Source organism: Peromyscus leucopus, chromosome 1 (genome assembly GCF_004664715.2).
Source record: "Peromyscus leucopus breed LL Stock chromosome 1, UCI_PerLeu_2.1, whole genome shotgun sequence".
Lineage (NCBI taxonomy): Eukaryota > Metazoa > Chordata > Mammalia > Rodentia > Cricetidae > Peromyscus > Peromyscus leucopus.
This window is the reverse complement of record NC_051063.1, coordinates 117,063,070-117,077,488: the sequence shown is the minus strand read 5'-3', so window position 1 is coordinate 117,077,488 and position 14,419 is coordinate 117,063,070. Positions and strand designations below refer to the sequence as shown.

General features: G+C 38.2%; 1 protein-coding gene across 6 annotated transcripts in view; it reads left to right on the top strand.

The window, feature by feature from the left end:
- Window positions 1-716: 716 nt before the first annotated feature.
- Grm5 (glutamate metabotropic receptor 5) overlaps window positions 717-14,419 on the top strand; it is a 482,266-nt gene continuing 468,563 nt past the window's right edge. For 2 of the 6 annotated variants that reach the window (XM_028856719.2, XM_028856715.2), the window contains exons 1-2: window positions 717-1,111; window positions 12,394-12,537. The gene's annotated coding sequence lies outside the window, so the exon portion shown is untranslated. Of the gene's footprint in view, window positions 1,112-3,032; window positions 3,261-12,393; window positions 12,538-14,419 lie in introns of those variants that run through there. The other 4 variants (XM_037197651.1, XM_028856716.2, XM_028856718.2 and 1 more) reach the window with 4 other exon arrangements.

Below are 14,419 nucleotides of genomic sequence, written 5' to 3'. Positions count from 1 at the left end.
GACAACTATTAGTAGTTACTAACAACTGCAGTCCTTGACTTCAGTGTCACTGTCTTTCAATCGTTAGTTTAGCTACAGAAAGTACCTGGCTCCCCGATTCACACAGGCAATAATAGTATCACTGCATTACTCTTTTGTCTAAGCCAAACAAGTAATTTATAGGTATCCCCTTTATTCTTTTTTGTTTTTAAATATAATTTAAAGATAACATCAGCATTTTTTTTTGATGGACCTAGGCTGTACTAGGGGTAGCAGAGGAGGGGAAGTCAAGCCATTTGAGGAAGAAGTAATACATTTAAGTAAGTGCCTCAGAGGAAGAGTTTTAATGGACGGAGAAAGAATCGTTTTTAAGAAGTGCCGACAAATGCAAAATGGCATTACTTATGAGCAAGACTATTAAACACACTGGTCTTTCTAACCACTCAGGTTTCTGAATCATCTTGGGGTTCCTTGACTTTGTCTCTGTCTCTCTGTCTCTGTCTCTCTCTGTCTCTCTGTCTCTGTCTCTGTCTCTCTCTCTCCCTCTCTCTCTTTGTGTGTCTCTTTGTCTCCCTGTCTGTCTCTGTCTCTGTCTCTCCCTCCCTTCTACCTTCCAGCATTGACACCCCTTTTCCCAGTCACGGTCAGGAGTTTCAGTACTATCTTCAGAGAGAGGCTGATTATCTACCTGCTCCCCCAGTTTCTCTCTGAGTGACATGCCGCCACCCACGCCTCTTGGTACAGCTCTGCTTCTTCTCCATCTCTGGGTGGGAATGAGCTACAGAGGAAGTCCAAGACTGCCCTGGCCTGAACCCTGAGACCACGAGGCGTTAGCAACAGTGTTCACTCACTGAGCCCAGGCGAGCCAGCGGCCCCGAGCCGCACTCTGCAGGAGTAGGAGCCAGCCCAGCGCTGCGCTTCCAGCTGCGTCTGCCTGGGCGCAGCACGTGCTCCAGGCGCTGGCGCGAGAGAGCGAGCGCCACCACCGAGGGCCCGCAGCCGTTCTGCTGGCTGCCACTACTGCTTCGATCGCAGCCACTAGCGATTTAGCAGCAGCCAAGGCCGCTACGAAAGCGCAGGGAGCTTGCAAGGAGCTGCTGGCCAGGGGAACAAGGCTCAGGGCGCGCACCTGGTAAGGACAGCGCTGTTTTTCTTTCTCTCAGCTGTAGAGTTACTAGGGATGTAGGATGCCGCCGGAGCCCCTCCCCCAGCGCAGGGATGAAGAGTGAGCGAGCAAGGGGCGGGAGCTTGGACTAAAGGGACCCAGGAGGGCAGGTGGTGGGCAGGTGGAGGACAGGTGGAGCCAGGGACGCTAGGAGGTCCTGTAAGTTTAGGAAAGTCACCCTGCAAGGACATGTGCCCTGTAAATCAGACATGAATTTAGAGTAAGGAGCCTGGGCTACAGTGGTATGGCTAAATGGGAGGTTTCTGAACATCTTTTTGTTTTCATTTGCGTAACTGAAGGATTTCAGTGGGCTTGTTTCCATAGAAAAATAACTAAAATAATCAGAGACAGAGGGGGGAAAAAAGCCAACCGAAGCCTCCCCCCTCCAATCCCGTCTCATGCTGGTACATGTGCAATGATAAAGCATGCATTTAGCAGGGCAAGGGGATTTTAGACCGCTAAGGATATTAGATGTTTGGGGGCTAATAAGAGCACTTTCTGATGCTGCACCCCAAATCGAGGCAGGAAAGGAGATTATGGATGATTTTCAATACCAGTATTGCAATTCTAAAATGACACTTACGTGACTACAATGATCAGGAAATGAGAGGTTTTCTAGAATCATGGACCCATTTAAGAGACATGTTAGCACATCTGGACCTTTAAAACCAAGTTTATTTATTTCCAGCAGTTCATGGATATTTTTTTTACCCTTGATTCTCTGATAGAACTTTCACAAAAGGTGATGACAGAGACCATGGAGACCAAGAGGAAAGAGAAGGGAGTTGAATAGACTGAATGAGCCATGTGGAATGGGATAGAAAGAATAGTTCTGACTGTCAGATTTAGTATCAACGTTCATTCAGTCACACCCCGAGAGGCCCTTAGGCCATTGTCTAGGAAAATATGTGACCTTGAATAAGTCTGTCAAGCACTGTATACTCATTCTCTCCATCAGGAGACTGTAGAGAGTATACTGCAGTTTGGGACAATGAAGTCTCATGAAATAGTGTGTTTGTACAGGACTGGAGAATTGCATAGGAAAAGGGGGAAGGGAGAATACTCAGGAAATATAGACAAACGAATTGTGAAGGTGTTCTCTCTCAAAGTATCATAAACAGTTATGTCTCTCACAATTATGCATGCTGAAAGGTCGGTGAGAAGGGGTGAGGCCAGGAAGCATTCAGTCACCATTTGAAGATTCTGGAGTTCTGAGAGCTGTTTGGAGAGGTTGAGATGCACAGAACTTAAAGTTACACATTTTTTGTTTGTTTATGTATTTTATTGTCTTGTTAAATAGCATTTGAAAATATGTTTTTTTGTGGCCAGCTATGAAGTTTTTATTTTTTTTTTAATTGAAGATTTGAGAAGTTATCTAGAACTGATTATGACAAGGAAATTGACACGCCAAGTTCAAGGTTGGTCATTTGGTGTGGCAAAAGACAGTTTGGGAATGAGATAGGAATGTTTTGTAATATAAGCAGAGGAGTTGGGGAGAGAAGAGAAAAGGGATCTTTCTCCTAGGAGATACATGTCTATACTCCCAGGGGCTAGCTGGCACCTTCCATATCTTGATGCCTCTTCCACTTGACTGAAGAAGAAATGTCTATCCCTTCTGCCTTAATAAATTCATTCTTTGGATTTGGAGATTTGCATTGCAGATCCTGAGATGGTGTGCATTCACAAAGTGATCTCCCCAGGGTGCCTCCTGCTCTCCCATCAGTGTCAGTGTCTGGACATGGAACTAGTCTACCCATCCTGATCTGCCCAGTAGTCCGTGTTCCTAAAGGAACTCACTGTGCCACTTGGTGGCACCAAAAAGTTGCGCAGAGAAGTCTTTTCTCTATAAATACTAACTACCACCCCTCCCTCCTCCGCTCTCTCCCCTGCTCCCCTTCCCCCCTTTCTTGGTAGAGGGGAAGATTGCTGCACACACCGCCCTCAGCTCGGCTGTTCTGAGCACTCGGAGCACAAGGGATGAGCTTGAGATCATCTTGGGATGGGGGAAAGCCTGGGAATGAAAAGCCTGGCTCAACCCCGATGATCCCTGCTGCCCAACTTTACTCCGGGGGGCTAGATAGACAGCATCTCACTGCCTGCTGAGGGCCGACAGGGGGTAAGCTTGCTATGTCTGTGTGCCCAGGTATCCTCAGTCCTGAGAAGGATTTAGGATGCTGAGCAGCTCACAATGTGATTTGGAGGAGGGGATGTAGGTGGAGGGAGGGTGACCGGAGCTGTGGAGGTTCACAACTGCTTCTTTTATGGAAGGCTATCGTTAATTAAACCTGTTGGTGGAAAAGGCGCGAGCGAGAGGGTAAAGCGGGGGAGAGATACAAGGGCTGAGGTAGAGATTATGCATGCCTTTGGATCCCTATGCCTGAGCTCTGGAACAACAGGAACATGATTTAGAATGCAGACTGACTTACCCAAACCATTGGAGGACTCAAAACTGAGAAAGCAAAGGCAGAGAGGGGAAGGAAAGAGAAATACTTGTGGATAGATTGGGTTCTCCTCCCGCAGCAGCGTGTCTTGATACAGGGAGAGGAGGAACAGCAGGGGGGATGCTGAAAGCAATCTTAGGCTTCAATGACTCTATCTGAATGTCACTCTAAGCCCCCATGCCCTTTCTTTTTCCTTGGATGGAGTGTCTCTTTCCTTCCAGACACAAAGCTACCCCAGGGTATCAGAGCAGTGTGCAGAGGAGGGATCCCAAGCTACAGAGACTTAATGACAAGGACAGTCCTACCAAGGCAAATGCTAGCCAGTGTTCTTAGCCTAACCCACACTTTGGACCTCTCAGTGGAAAGTGACTGTCAGCCTGGAGGGTTCTCCACCTAGTTCTGCAATTTGTGGTTGTTCACATTTCTTTCTAGAGTATATGAAGTTGGAAAAGAGACTTTAAGGAGGGTATCACAGATGCTTGTGTTTATTTAGTCAGAATCCTGGCATCGCTTCACCCAAATCAGCTCAAGTATCCAGGCAAGTAGGGAGTAATAGGCACCAATTTATATCTTTGTAAGAAATTGGTATAGGCCGGGGGATAAGTGAGTTCACCTTTCTCCTTTCCTCTCCATCTCCAACCTTGTATTTTACTGCTTGAATTGCTTAAGGAGTAGGCTAATGATTACCTGTTTTCCTAGGGTTGGCATCAGGTTGTCTGTCTAGAACAGTACAGAGAGCATGCCTAGTTCTAAGTGTATCCCCTTCCTCCATCAAGGATTTGCTCTGAGTTATTTGGCACTTTATTGTGAGTTTCAGAAGGCTTAGGTGTGTCATCTTTCTTGTTATGTATGCTTCGTGCTCTTCCCTTACAAAGTGCAGGGAATTTTCTCCTTTAATTTCTCTGTTACTTCTATGTAATTACATAGTTAATTGTCAGTTGTGGATATTTTTGTCATTTGTGGAGGCAGATTTCCATGTTGAAGGATCACTGGTTTAGAAATAGGATCATTGCTTCCCAGACTCACTAGGTTAATGACATGCATACCACCAAGTCTGCAGCTTTCTCCTAGAAACCCTTTCAGCACCCTGGACAGGGTCCTGATAAAACTCCATAATTTGCACTAGACACTTGCTGAGCCACCACTCCTTAGAAACAAGTTTTCCCTGGTTCTTTCCACTCCATGACTGAATGTGAAATTGATGTATTTTAACTGAATCCCCTAGAGTTTTGTGATTTTATATAGCAATGTTTATCCTGTGTGTTACATGCTCAAAAAGAGAGGAAAAACAAATATTTATTTTTTTAAAAGGAGAGAAAAAGAGCTTTCAGTGATTATTTATTATTGACCCTTCTGAAGTTATTTGGAGAAAGACGATATTTGAAGAGCTCATGTACTTGCTCAAATCTTCATTTGTCATCAAAAGTAGACATGGACCTCTACCATCACTTCTTAGTACACACTACGGATATGCATAAAGATATACAGGGTACCCTGAGAAATTCAGCCATAGATATATGCCCACACATAAGGACTATCTGTGATTTGGAATACTTTAGTAATGGCACACTGCTTTCCTTTGTTTCTGAGTTGTTATTTTGTCATATTTCCCACTAGATTAATTGACTTCCCTAAACACGTTTACATTTGTGAGTGAATGTCTTTCATGATTCTTATTTGATTCAGAATGCATTGAATATTGTTATGGGTATGTTACTGCACTTTCTTTTTGAAGAGTGGTGGGAAGATGTTCGAGGTTAGAAAAACTAAATGAAAGCTGTGAGTGGTGATGAAGAAGGATAGACCCAGCACTTGAGAGGTGGAAGTAGCCAAGTGTTCAAAGTTATTCTTAGCTATGTAGCTAGTTACATGAAGCCTTGTTTAAAAAAAAAAAGAGGAAAATCAAATGCTAATAAGTGGAAAAGATGAGATTAAATAAATTATAAAAATGTACTTAATTGTGCTATTTGAGTAAATTATGTGTGCATGTTTTATTCAAGGTTTGCTATATTCATGGAATAAAAAGATATTTCTTTATATATTTTTGCTATTGGATTAACACATATATGGACTTAGACATTTATTTTTACTTAGTTTCTGTTTATATTATTAAAATACATTCAGCTTAATATAATTTTGTGAAAATGAGGACTCTTTTGGTATATATATATATATATATATATATATATATATATATATATATATATATACATGTTAGTATATGTGGCTTGCTAATATGAAGGAGATTTGCTTGGAATTTTCAGATCCTGATAATGTATTATATAGAAGCAAAAGACTCCTTGATTTAGAATTATGTGTTTGAAATATTAATCCTAATCCTAGGGCAGCTGTGTCCTATCTGTCATTAATTGAATTTAGAAAACATGAGATAGACACATCCAAAGAAGTAGTTTTATTTCATACTCATATAACCCAAGAAATGAATATTTTAATTTTGAATTTTCAACTGTTTATAAATGAGATAGTACTTTCTTGACATTCCTTTGTCTCATTTGAATAAAAATATTTTAATAAAGTGACATCATAGACTTGTTTTCATTGCTTCTGAATTAATACAGAGATGAAATTAATATATATTTTAATGCTAACGATACTGTTTGAAATACACACACAGGCACACAGACACATACACATATATAAAAACATACATATGTTTGGCTATAGAACGTCAAATAAAAGTTTTGTTGTAGACTAATGCTTGCCATGTTAAATACTATTTATTGAGCACATTAGGCATCATATCAAGCATTCAGTGTGTTTTATTAGTTCATTATCAAATGAGTTACACAAAACACTGGTTTTATTTTATTTTAATTTTTGTTGTTTTGAAGACTGAAGTTTTTCTTTCATTGTCAGAACATAAAAAAGGGTACCAAGAAACCTACCCCAACAATACATATATACCTCCGTGTGTATGTGTGTGTGTGTGTGTGTGTGTGTGTGAATATTATGAAATGCACCCTTTTCCCATAGAATAAATCTACAGTGCAGCTATTTTTGATGGTTTCCAGTGTGTTGAGGTTTGCAGTGTATTTTGTTACTGAAGTTTCTGTACCAGTCTGCTTGGATGTGGATCTCATATTCTGTTGAAGGCTTATGTGAATTTTGAAACTGAATTAAATCATACATATGATTTATATAGGTTATATATATACATATATATATATATGAAAAATTTAGGTATTTGTTTATACACATATAAACAAATGTATGTGTATAAACATGTATAAATATATACATGCATAAACACATATACACATAAACGTATACAAATATATACATATATATGTATAAGCAAATACCCAAGTTTCCTTATTGGTGATGGAGGGGGAAAGTTCAAATGATATTCAAATGATATTAATACTACTAAGTGAGTATGAAAAGTTAGTTGCTAAAATCTGAGTAACTTGCCTGACCTGAGGTGCAGAGTGTATAAATGCAAATTATGACTCTCTGTTGTCATCAGGACTTTGGATATAAAATGCTGCCTGGGTTATCATATTACTAATTTTCTCAACAGCCATGTGGATTTCATTTTATTTTTCTTTGTGAACAACAACATATGATGAAGAGAGACTAGCTAAGTTCTTTGATGTTTCACTGCTAATATCATAACAAAGCAGGTGTGTAAACTCAGGGACATTTGACTCCAAAGTTCTAGTTTTTGACATAATGTTATAACTTAAATGTGTAGATTAAGGTTTTTTTTTATGTCTACTAATCTGAGTCAGCACCATGTTCTTCTTCCACAGGGAGTGTGCAAATATTTTTTTCTCAAACGTTCAAGAATATTTAAAATTAGACATGCAAATTTTGGGAGATAATCAGAAATCAAAATGGTACATAATTACAGTCTCAAATATCTTCCGTTTTTAGCCAAACTTTTCAAGAAAGTTAAAAGGAAGATGCATAAGCAAAAGAGTATATTTCAAGTAGACATGATTGTGCTGTCATTACAAAATGTCAGCTATAGAAGATTTCTGTAATGGTTACTTGTCACAGTAGTTTTGAGTGAAGGTCACAGAGTTAAACTCTTGAGGTTAAGTTGTTTTTTTTTTTTTAAGTGAAAAGCATAATTGCAGTGGTCTAGTGGGCAATATGACTATAAAATACCCATAATTTTATTTGAAAATGATGAAAATAGCTACAAATCCAATCTGTCTTAATGTAGCTTAATTCTTTAGGGGTAAGTAAATAATATGTTACTACTGATTTAAAATAAATCAGCTAAGTGAGATTTTCAAAATGGCCCATAAATACTATATAAAATAGCATTTGTTTTTCTACTCATTATAAGGGATTCTATAACTAGGATGCAGCAGCCTTTGATATTGTAAATAAATTCTAGGCTATTTTCACATTCTTTTATTGTAATTTGTGGATACTCAAAATCAAGTTCAGTGGCTGTAAAAAAATGTTACGATGTCTCAGTTTAGATTGTGATTTTCCAATGAAAATAACAGCCTTAGCAACAAAATCATAAAGAAATACACAACGATGTGAAGAAGGGACACTTTTGCTAACTTCCTTTGTATCATTGGTAGTTTCAGAGAAAAAATTGTGTATAAATGATGAATCCAATGGCTTTCCCTTAGCTGCACTTTTTGTTACTAGTGATGTGGACATTACTTTGAAGACTTTCATGTGAATCAGCGCTTTTCAACTGGAAGTAATTCCCACCTGCCAAGGGCATTCACTGATATCTAGGGGCATAACTGGTTTCATAAATAAAAAATTGTGTTACCAGTCCTTTGGTTCAATAGATAGAGAATAGAGACACCACTATATATCCTTCAAAGGATAAGACAATATCTTACTACAATAATATTCACAAATGAGAATAGTGCCATGGATAAGAAACAGTGATACAAATGATTTAGGTAGGAAAAATTAACTAATTTGACTTATTTAATGTAATATCTAATGGATGGACTTAAGGCAAACATTTAATGGACAGCGCAACCTCTAGAATGGTGTATGGTCAATATGTGAACTCTAAATAACCAAACCATGAAGTCCTTCACAGGACACTGCCCCTGGATTATAATAAGCATGGACATCAGAGATAGTTGGGTTTGTTTTCTAGCTGTTATTTTTTATAGGTATGAAAGCTGCACAACAATTTTACCTGTAAATTTCCATAGCAAGAGGTATTAATGTAGTTAGTAAGCAGACCTTCTAGGTATTATGCAAGGCTTCCATGAAATAGAATTTATGTTTTCATACAAAGAATAAATATCAGCAATTAGTAAATAAATATAGATCAAGTTATAAAAATGTCAAGTATACTTCCAAGCATCAGATGATTGGTTTTCTAACAGGAACAATAATTCTTTACACAGTCTTTAGAGGTATGCCACAAATATGTAGAAAGCATCTGGGGGCTATGAAATGGTTAAAGTTTAAAATCCCTGTTTGATAATTAAATTTAGACCAGTTAGCAGTGGTGGATAGTGTTATTATTATTTTTTTATTGCTTTGTTGCAAAAGGCTGTTTCGGGGCTTCATGGACTACTAAACCACTTGTTTAAATGATTTACAATGATTTAGTGAGTTCCCATCTACAGCTAGCACTTTTTAGCTAATGCATAAAATTGCAGATTTCATCTTTGTGTGGTGCCATTTATGGCTTTGGGAGGATTAAAATATGGCCCATTCTTTGTCTTCAGCTAAACAAAGAGGATGCTGTTCTCTCATGTTTACAAGGTCACAGATGTATGCTTCAGATACCGATGACAGCAGAGCTTTCCCACATTGCGTGGGTCTCAATAATATTATACTTCTGAATGCTTCTTATCTACACATGCAGTTGTTTCTTTAAAAAAAAGTATCAAAGGCAAACAGAGCACATGTAATATTGACACCCTGTTTGTGATGAGGCTATGGCTCGTGCAGAAGGAATCTTGTTAGCTTTGACGTCCTGAGCTATGTGATTTGCTTTTGTGAGGATTAAGTTATATAAGAGACATCTGTGCCAGAAAGATGGTTGGGCAGTGAGAAGATTGTTGAAAACAAAAGACAATGTGAGCTACGAGTCTGATTACATTGCCATTTGCCGTTTATAGCAAATTCTACCCAGTAATTTCTCCTTTTCTGTATTCATATAGGATATAAGACTGTATAGTTACTTAAGGCAAATTACAGGTTTCTACATTAAATATGTGTCTACTGCTTTCTATGATGGACAATGAACCCAGATATGTAAAGGGGATTAAATTACTCATTTGCTTCTGATATTAGCATGTTGAACTAACATATCATATAGATTAAAGTATCCATACCCATTTTGAGTGAGTTAAAGATCACCATACTATTAGAATTTAGGCCTACACTGCTTTAAAATTACTTTGATCATTATACAAGGTAATATCTCCTCATTACCCATAGCAAGGACCTATTTTTTTTTCTCATCAAGTTGCCACTCTTATAGCCCATGAGCTACAACACACACACACACACACTCACATGCACATGCACATGTACACGCACACACACACACACACACACACACACCAGCTTGTTTTGAGATTGTATGTTTTAGTTTATATGAAATGAGGATAATCAGTAACTTTTTATAATTTATTTGTTGATATTTTTATGATTTCAAACATACATAAAACAAATTATGTGCTGAGATTGGATCTCTAGAATCAATATCAAAAGCCTGGTATAGTGATTCCTACCTGTCAATCTGTCACTCCAGCACTGGTGCTCAGAGACAAGTAGATCCCAGGTACTCACAATCCAGTCAGTCTCTCAGAAATGGCGATTCATTCCTGAAATGGTGGTTCAATGACAGATCTCTTTTTCCTCCCCAAATAGTACATGAAGAAGAGATTGAGGAAGATATTCTGTTCCAGCCTCTTGGTTCCACATAGGACTTTATGTGGATACCTCTCCCATACATGTGTATACACACATACTATTCCCACCCCTACATACTCAAAGAAATAGATGTTCTAAAATGTAAATCATGGCTCTGCTACTAACTTGCTCTTGAAGTGTGGTCAAAGAACTATATATCTCTGAGCATCAGATCCACCATAACGAAAATGTGTACCGGTTATTTACAATACTGGTTATTTTGCAGTTGAATAATATTTAAAGTCAGAAAACTAAGCAATGTGTCTTTAACCTGGGAAGTTCTCTCTCTCTCTCTCTCTCTCTCTCTCTCTCTCTCTCTCTCTCTCTCTCTCTTTCTCTCTCTCACTCTCTCTCTTCAGTGGTTACCATTAGATATGAGTTTTCTGTGTCAGGCAAGTGCTATACCACTGAACAACATGTCCTTTCCCATCTGTATATTTATATTATTATAATCATTGTCCCCATCATCAAAAGACCTACTATAGAAAGGCATTTTAAATACATTGCATAGCATAGAGCAAAATACATCAGGAAAGGATTTAATACCAGTAGTATATTAACATATATAATTAATGTTGTTTAGTTAGAATATTATAAAGAACAAATTGTATAAAATGATCAAAGATGAATTTTGAGATTAATATTTATTACACTCTGATCACAGGCTGGTATACATCATTTAATTTCCATGGGTCTCAGTTATGTGGAGTCATAGGTAGCACACTCCCTAGTTCTATGATACTCTCTTACTTAATGTGTTGAAAATGTGAGGGAACTATTCAAGGTTCTTTGCTCATTTCTCAAGACTGATTCTCATCTTTGAGGCCCTGTGATGACCAAACCCACAGGGCAGAGGGGATGATTGTGATTTACTTCTTAGTTTTCTAGAGTGAGGAGGGAATGTTATCATAGACTCTTGGCCAGGTAGTCAAATATAAGATAATATAGAGGGAATTCACTTTATATTTTGCACATTTACGATTTATTCAAACATTAATTCTGTGCAAGAATTGTACCAAATTATGCTCATGATAGCACATATTTAACCCTTTATAGGTTTTAAATCTATTGTAACTAGAAAGCTGTGTAAATAGCTGCCATATTAGCTTAGAAATAAATATCATAAGAAAAGTATGAGAAGTGGCCAGGGAGAAAAAAAAATGAGTAAGAAGTTCCACACGTGCTCAGAGGCTGTAGGAAATACATCAAAGCAGATCTAAGATTTTGAAAAGGAAGTATTTTAAAATATTTCATTCACTCTTAGAACATTTGGATATGGGTAATTATCTTATGCCATTGTTAATAAGAGTGTAAGTTTCAGCAACACCAGCTGGACAAGGGTACACAGCCAAGACAAAATAGTTCCAAGGTTCATGCTTGCCTCTACTGAATTCTAAGCCTATACTGTCAATTCTGTGATAAATGTCATTCTAACAAATCAAATAAAAGGTCACAACCAGTATGAACAAAGCCATTGGAGCAAAGTAGACAAAGACAGATTTACTTGATTAGTAGACTCCCAAGGAGGAGCAGGTGGCTGAGATTGGGTGGGTGAGAGTTAAGGTCACCAAAGAAACTCCAGCAGCAATTTACAAGGAATTTTTAATTCTCAAGCTGGAAATATTCTAGCTGTAGCAATAAACTTAGAAATTTAAAAACAGTCTCTGTTCTCTCAGTTCATTCCCATTCATGACATTTAATGGAAACCTAATCATGCATGCCTTTTATTTCTTTCCAATACAATATGGCTGTACCGTGTTATATCACTCCCCACACCACTCACACAAACTACATTCAAGAAAGTTTCTGATTCAAATACTGTTCAGCCTCCTTTCTAGTTTGTCTTCATCTCTAGACATTTGGACCTTGGGATCCTGTGGAATGCAGCTTGTTTAACTACTTTTTTGTTTTTCTGCTTCCTAGGTGATTTCATCCAGATTCTTGGTTTACAAAAACAGACATCTGTATGCTGATGCCTCCCACATTTTTATCAACAATTCAGACCTCTTTAGAGAAACTCAGCCTTGTATATCCAGCTTTTTTGTCCACATATGTTCATGAATTTGAGTAAGTATAAAAAATGCAGCCTCTGGTGTATCCATTCAGATCTGTTGCTCTGTGCTCCTCTGACCCAGTGAGGACATCAGGCTTCAGGTGGCCAGGCTGAAATCTCCAGCTCCCTCATTCTCTCTGAAATCTCCTTACCTTCTCATCTCAAGTCATCTGACAGCAAACTCTTTCATTTCACATTCAAAACACAGAGGACCTTTTCTGTGACCTCATCCCTACAGATGCTGTATTTACCATCCAGCCACTACCACCTGATTGACTTCCATAGATTCTTCCTTGCTCCCCCAACATCTGCCTTTGTGATCTTTCTCTTGTTCAAATGTAAGGCAGAGTATAACCCTTTTTTGTTGAGAAGCCTTCCAGGAAAACATTCCCATACAATGTTAAAGCCATAGTCTTTTGAAGTCTAAACAGGCTTAACACCATCACAGGACCTCACAGACTGGCCTTTGCTTCTCTCTCAGTTCACAGCAGGTGCATTGGTTCCTTAGTATTCCCCAGAACACTAAATAAAATCCTGTCTCAGAAACTTGACATTTGCTTTAACCTTTACCTGAAATGAACTTTTCCCTGATGTTTTCCCAACTCGATCCTTTACTTATTTACATATTATTTGAATATTATGTTTTAAATTTGTATTATTGGCAACAAGATTTAATATGATCACATTTGTCACATTATATCTTGCTCTGTTGTCTTGTAGTTTGTTGCTTATTTTGGGTTCAATACTCTGTAGCATAAAGACTTTCACCTATTTATTTTGTTTATCATCTAACAACTCCTCCTTCTGTTAGATTGTTGTAGGCTCCATGAAAGCATGAACTTACTCTATCCAAAATGGAGCCCTCAGGATATAGCAGAATGTTTGGTCCAAAGTAAACTACTCAATAACTATTTATGGGCCAAAGGAGCGTTCTCTACTTGTCTATTTGCAATTTATCCATTATTAGTTTACAGTGTTTTAATAGCATAAAGGCTAATCTTTTTGTGAAGCCTTATAATAAGCTGAGTTGTAATATATTTTTTTCTAAATTTCTAAACTATAATGTCTTTATGTTGGTGTGTGTGTGGGGGGGGGGGTACTAATTGTATATGCAGGTATGTGTCCAGAAAGGAGACCAAAGAAGGCCATCAGAGGTATTAATCTATCACTCCTAACAACATTCCCTTAAGACAGGATCTCTCACTGAATCTAGAGTTCAGCTGGGTTCCAGAAATCTTCCTGTATCTGCCCTTCTGAGGTTTTAGGCATGTGAGAGGCCATGCCCAGATTTTTATGAGCACTGGGGATTGAATATAAGCCCTTATGCTTGTAATGAAAGGGTATTTTACCTATCAAGCCACTTTTCTAGCTTCAGTAACTTATTCTAAAGGTAGTTTCCAGGCATCTGGCATTATAATACGGATATTACTCTTCTCTTGAAACCATGACAAAAATCTAGTTGGAAGGAAAGTATCTGTTTGGCTCACACTTCCAGATCATAATCCATCACTGAAGGTAATCAACACCAGAACTCAGAAGTAACCTCAAGTGAACAGCCATGGAAGAATTCATCTTGCTGGGTTGCCCTATGACTCCTTTACTGGCTTATACTTAGCTAGGTTTCTCATACTGACCTGGACCTCCTGTCTAAGGGTAGTGTCATGCATAGTGATTAACCTGCTCACACCAATCTTTAAAAAAGCATGGCCACAGGGCACCCTGATCTAGGTAATCCCTCAGTTAAGACTACCTCAGATGACTCTACACTATATATGATTGTTAAATCTCATTCGGACAATACACACATACACATGTATGTATGTATTTCCTGGTAGTAGCCACACTAAAAGTTATACACATCTATTACTTCTCTTTACCAAATAATCATCTTTCTAC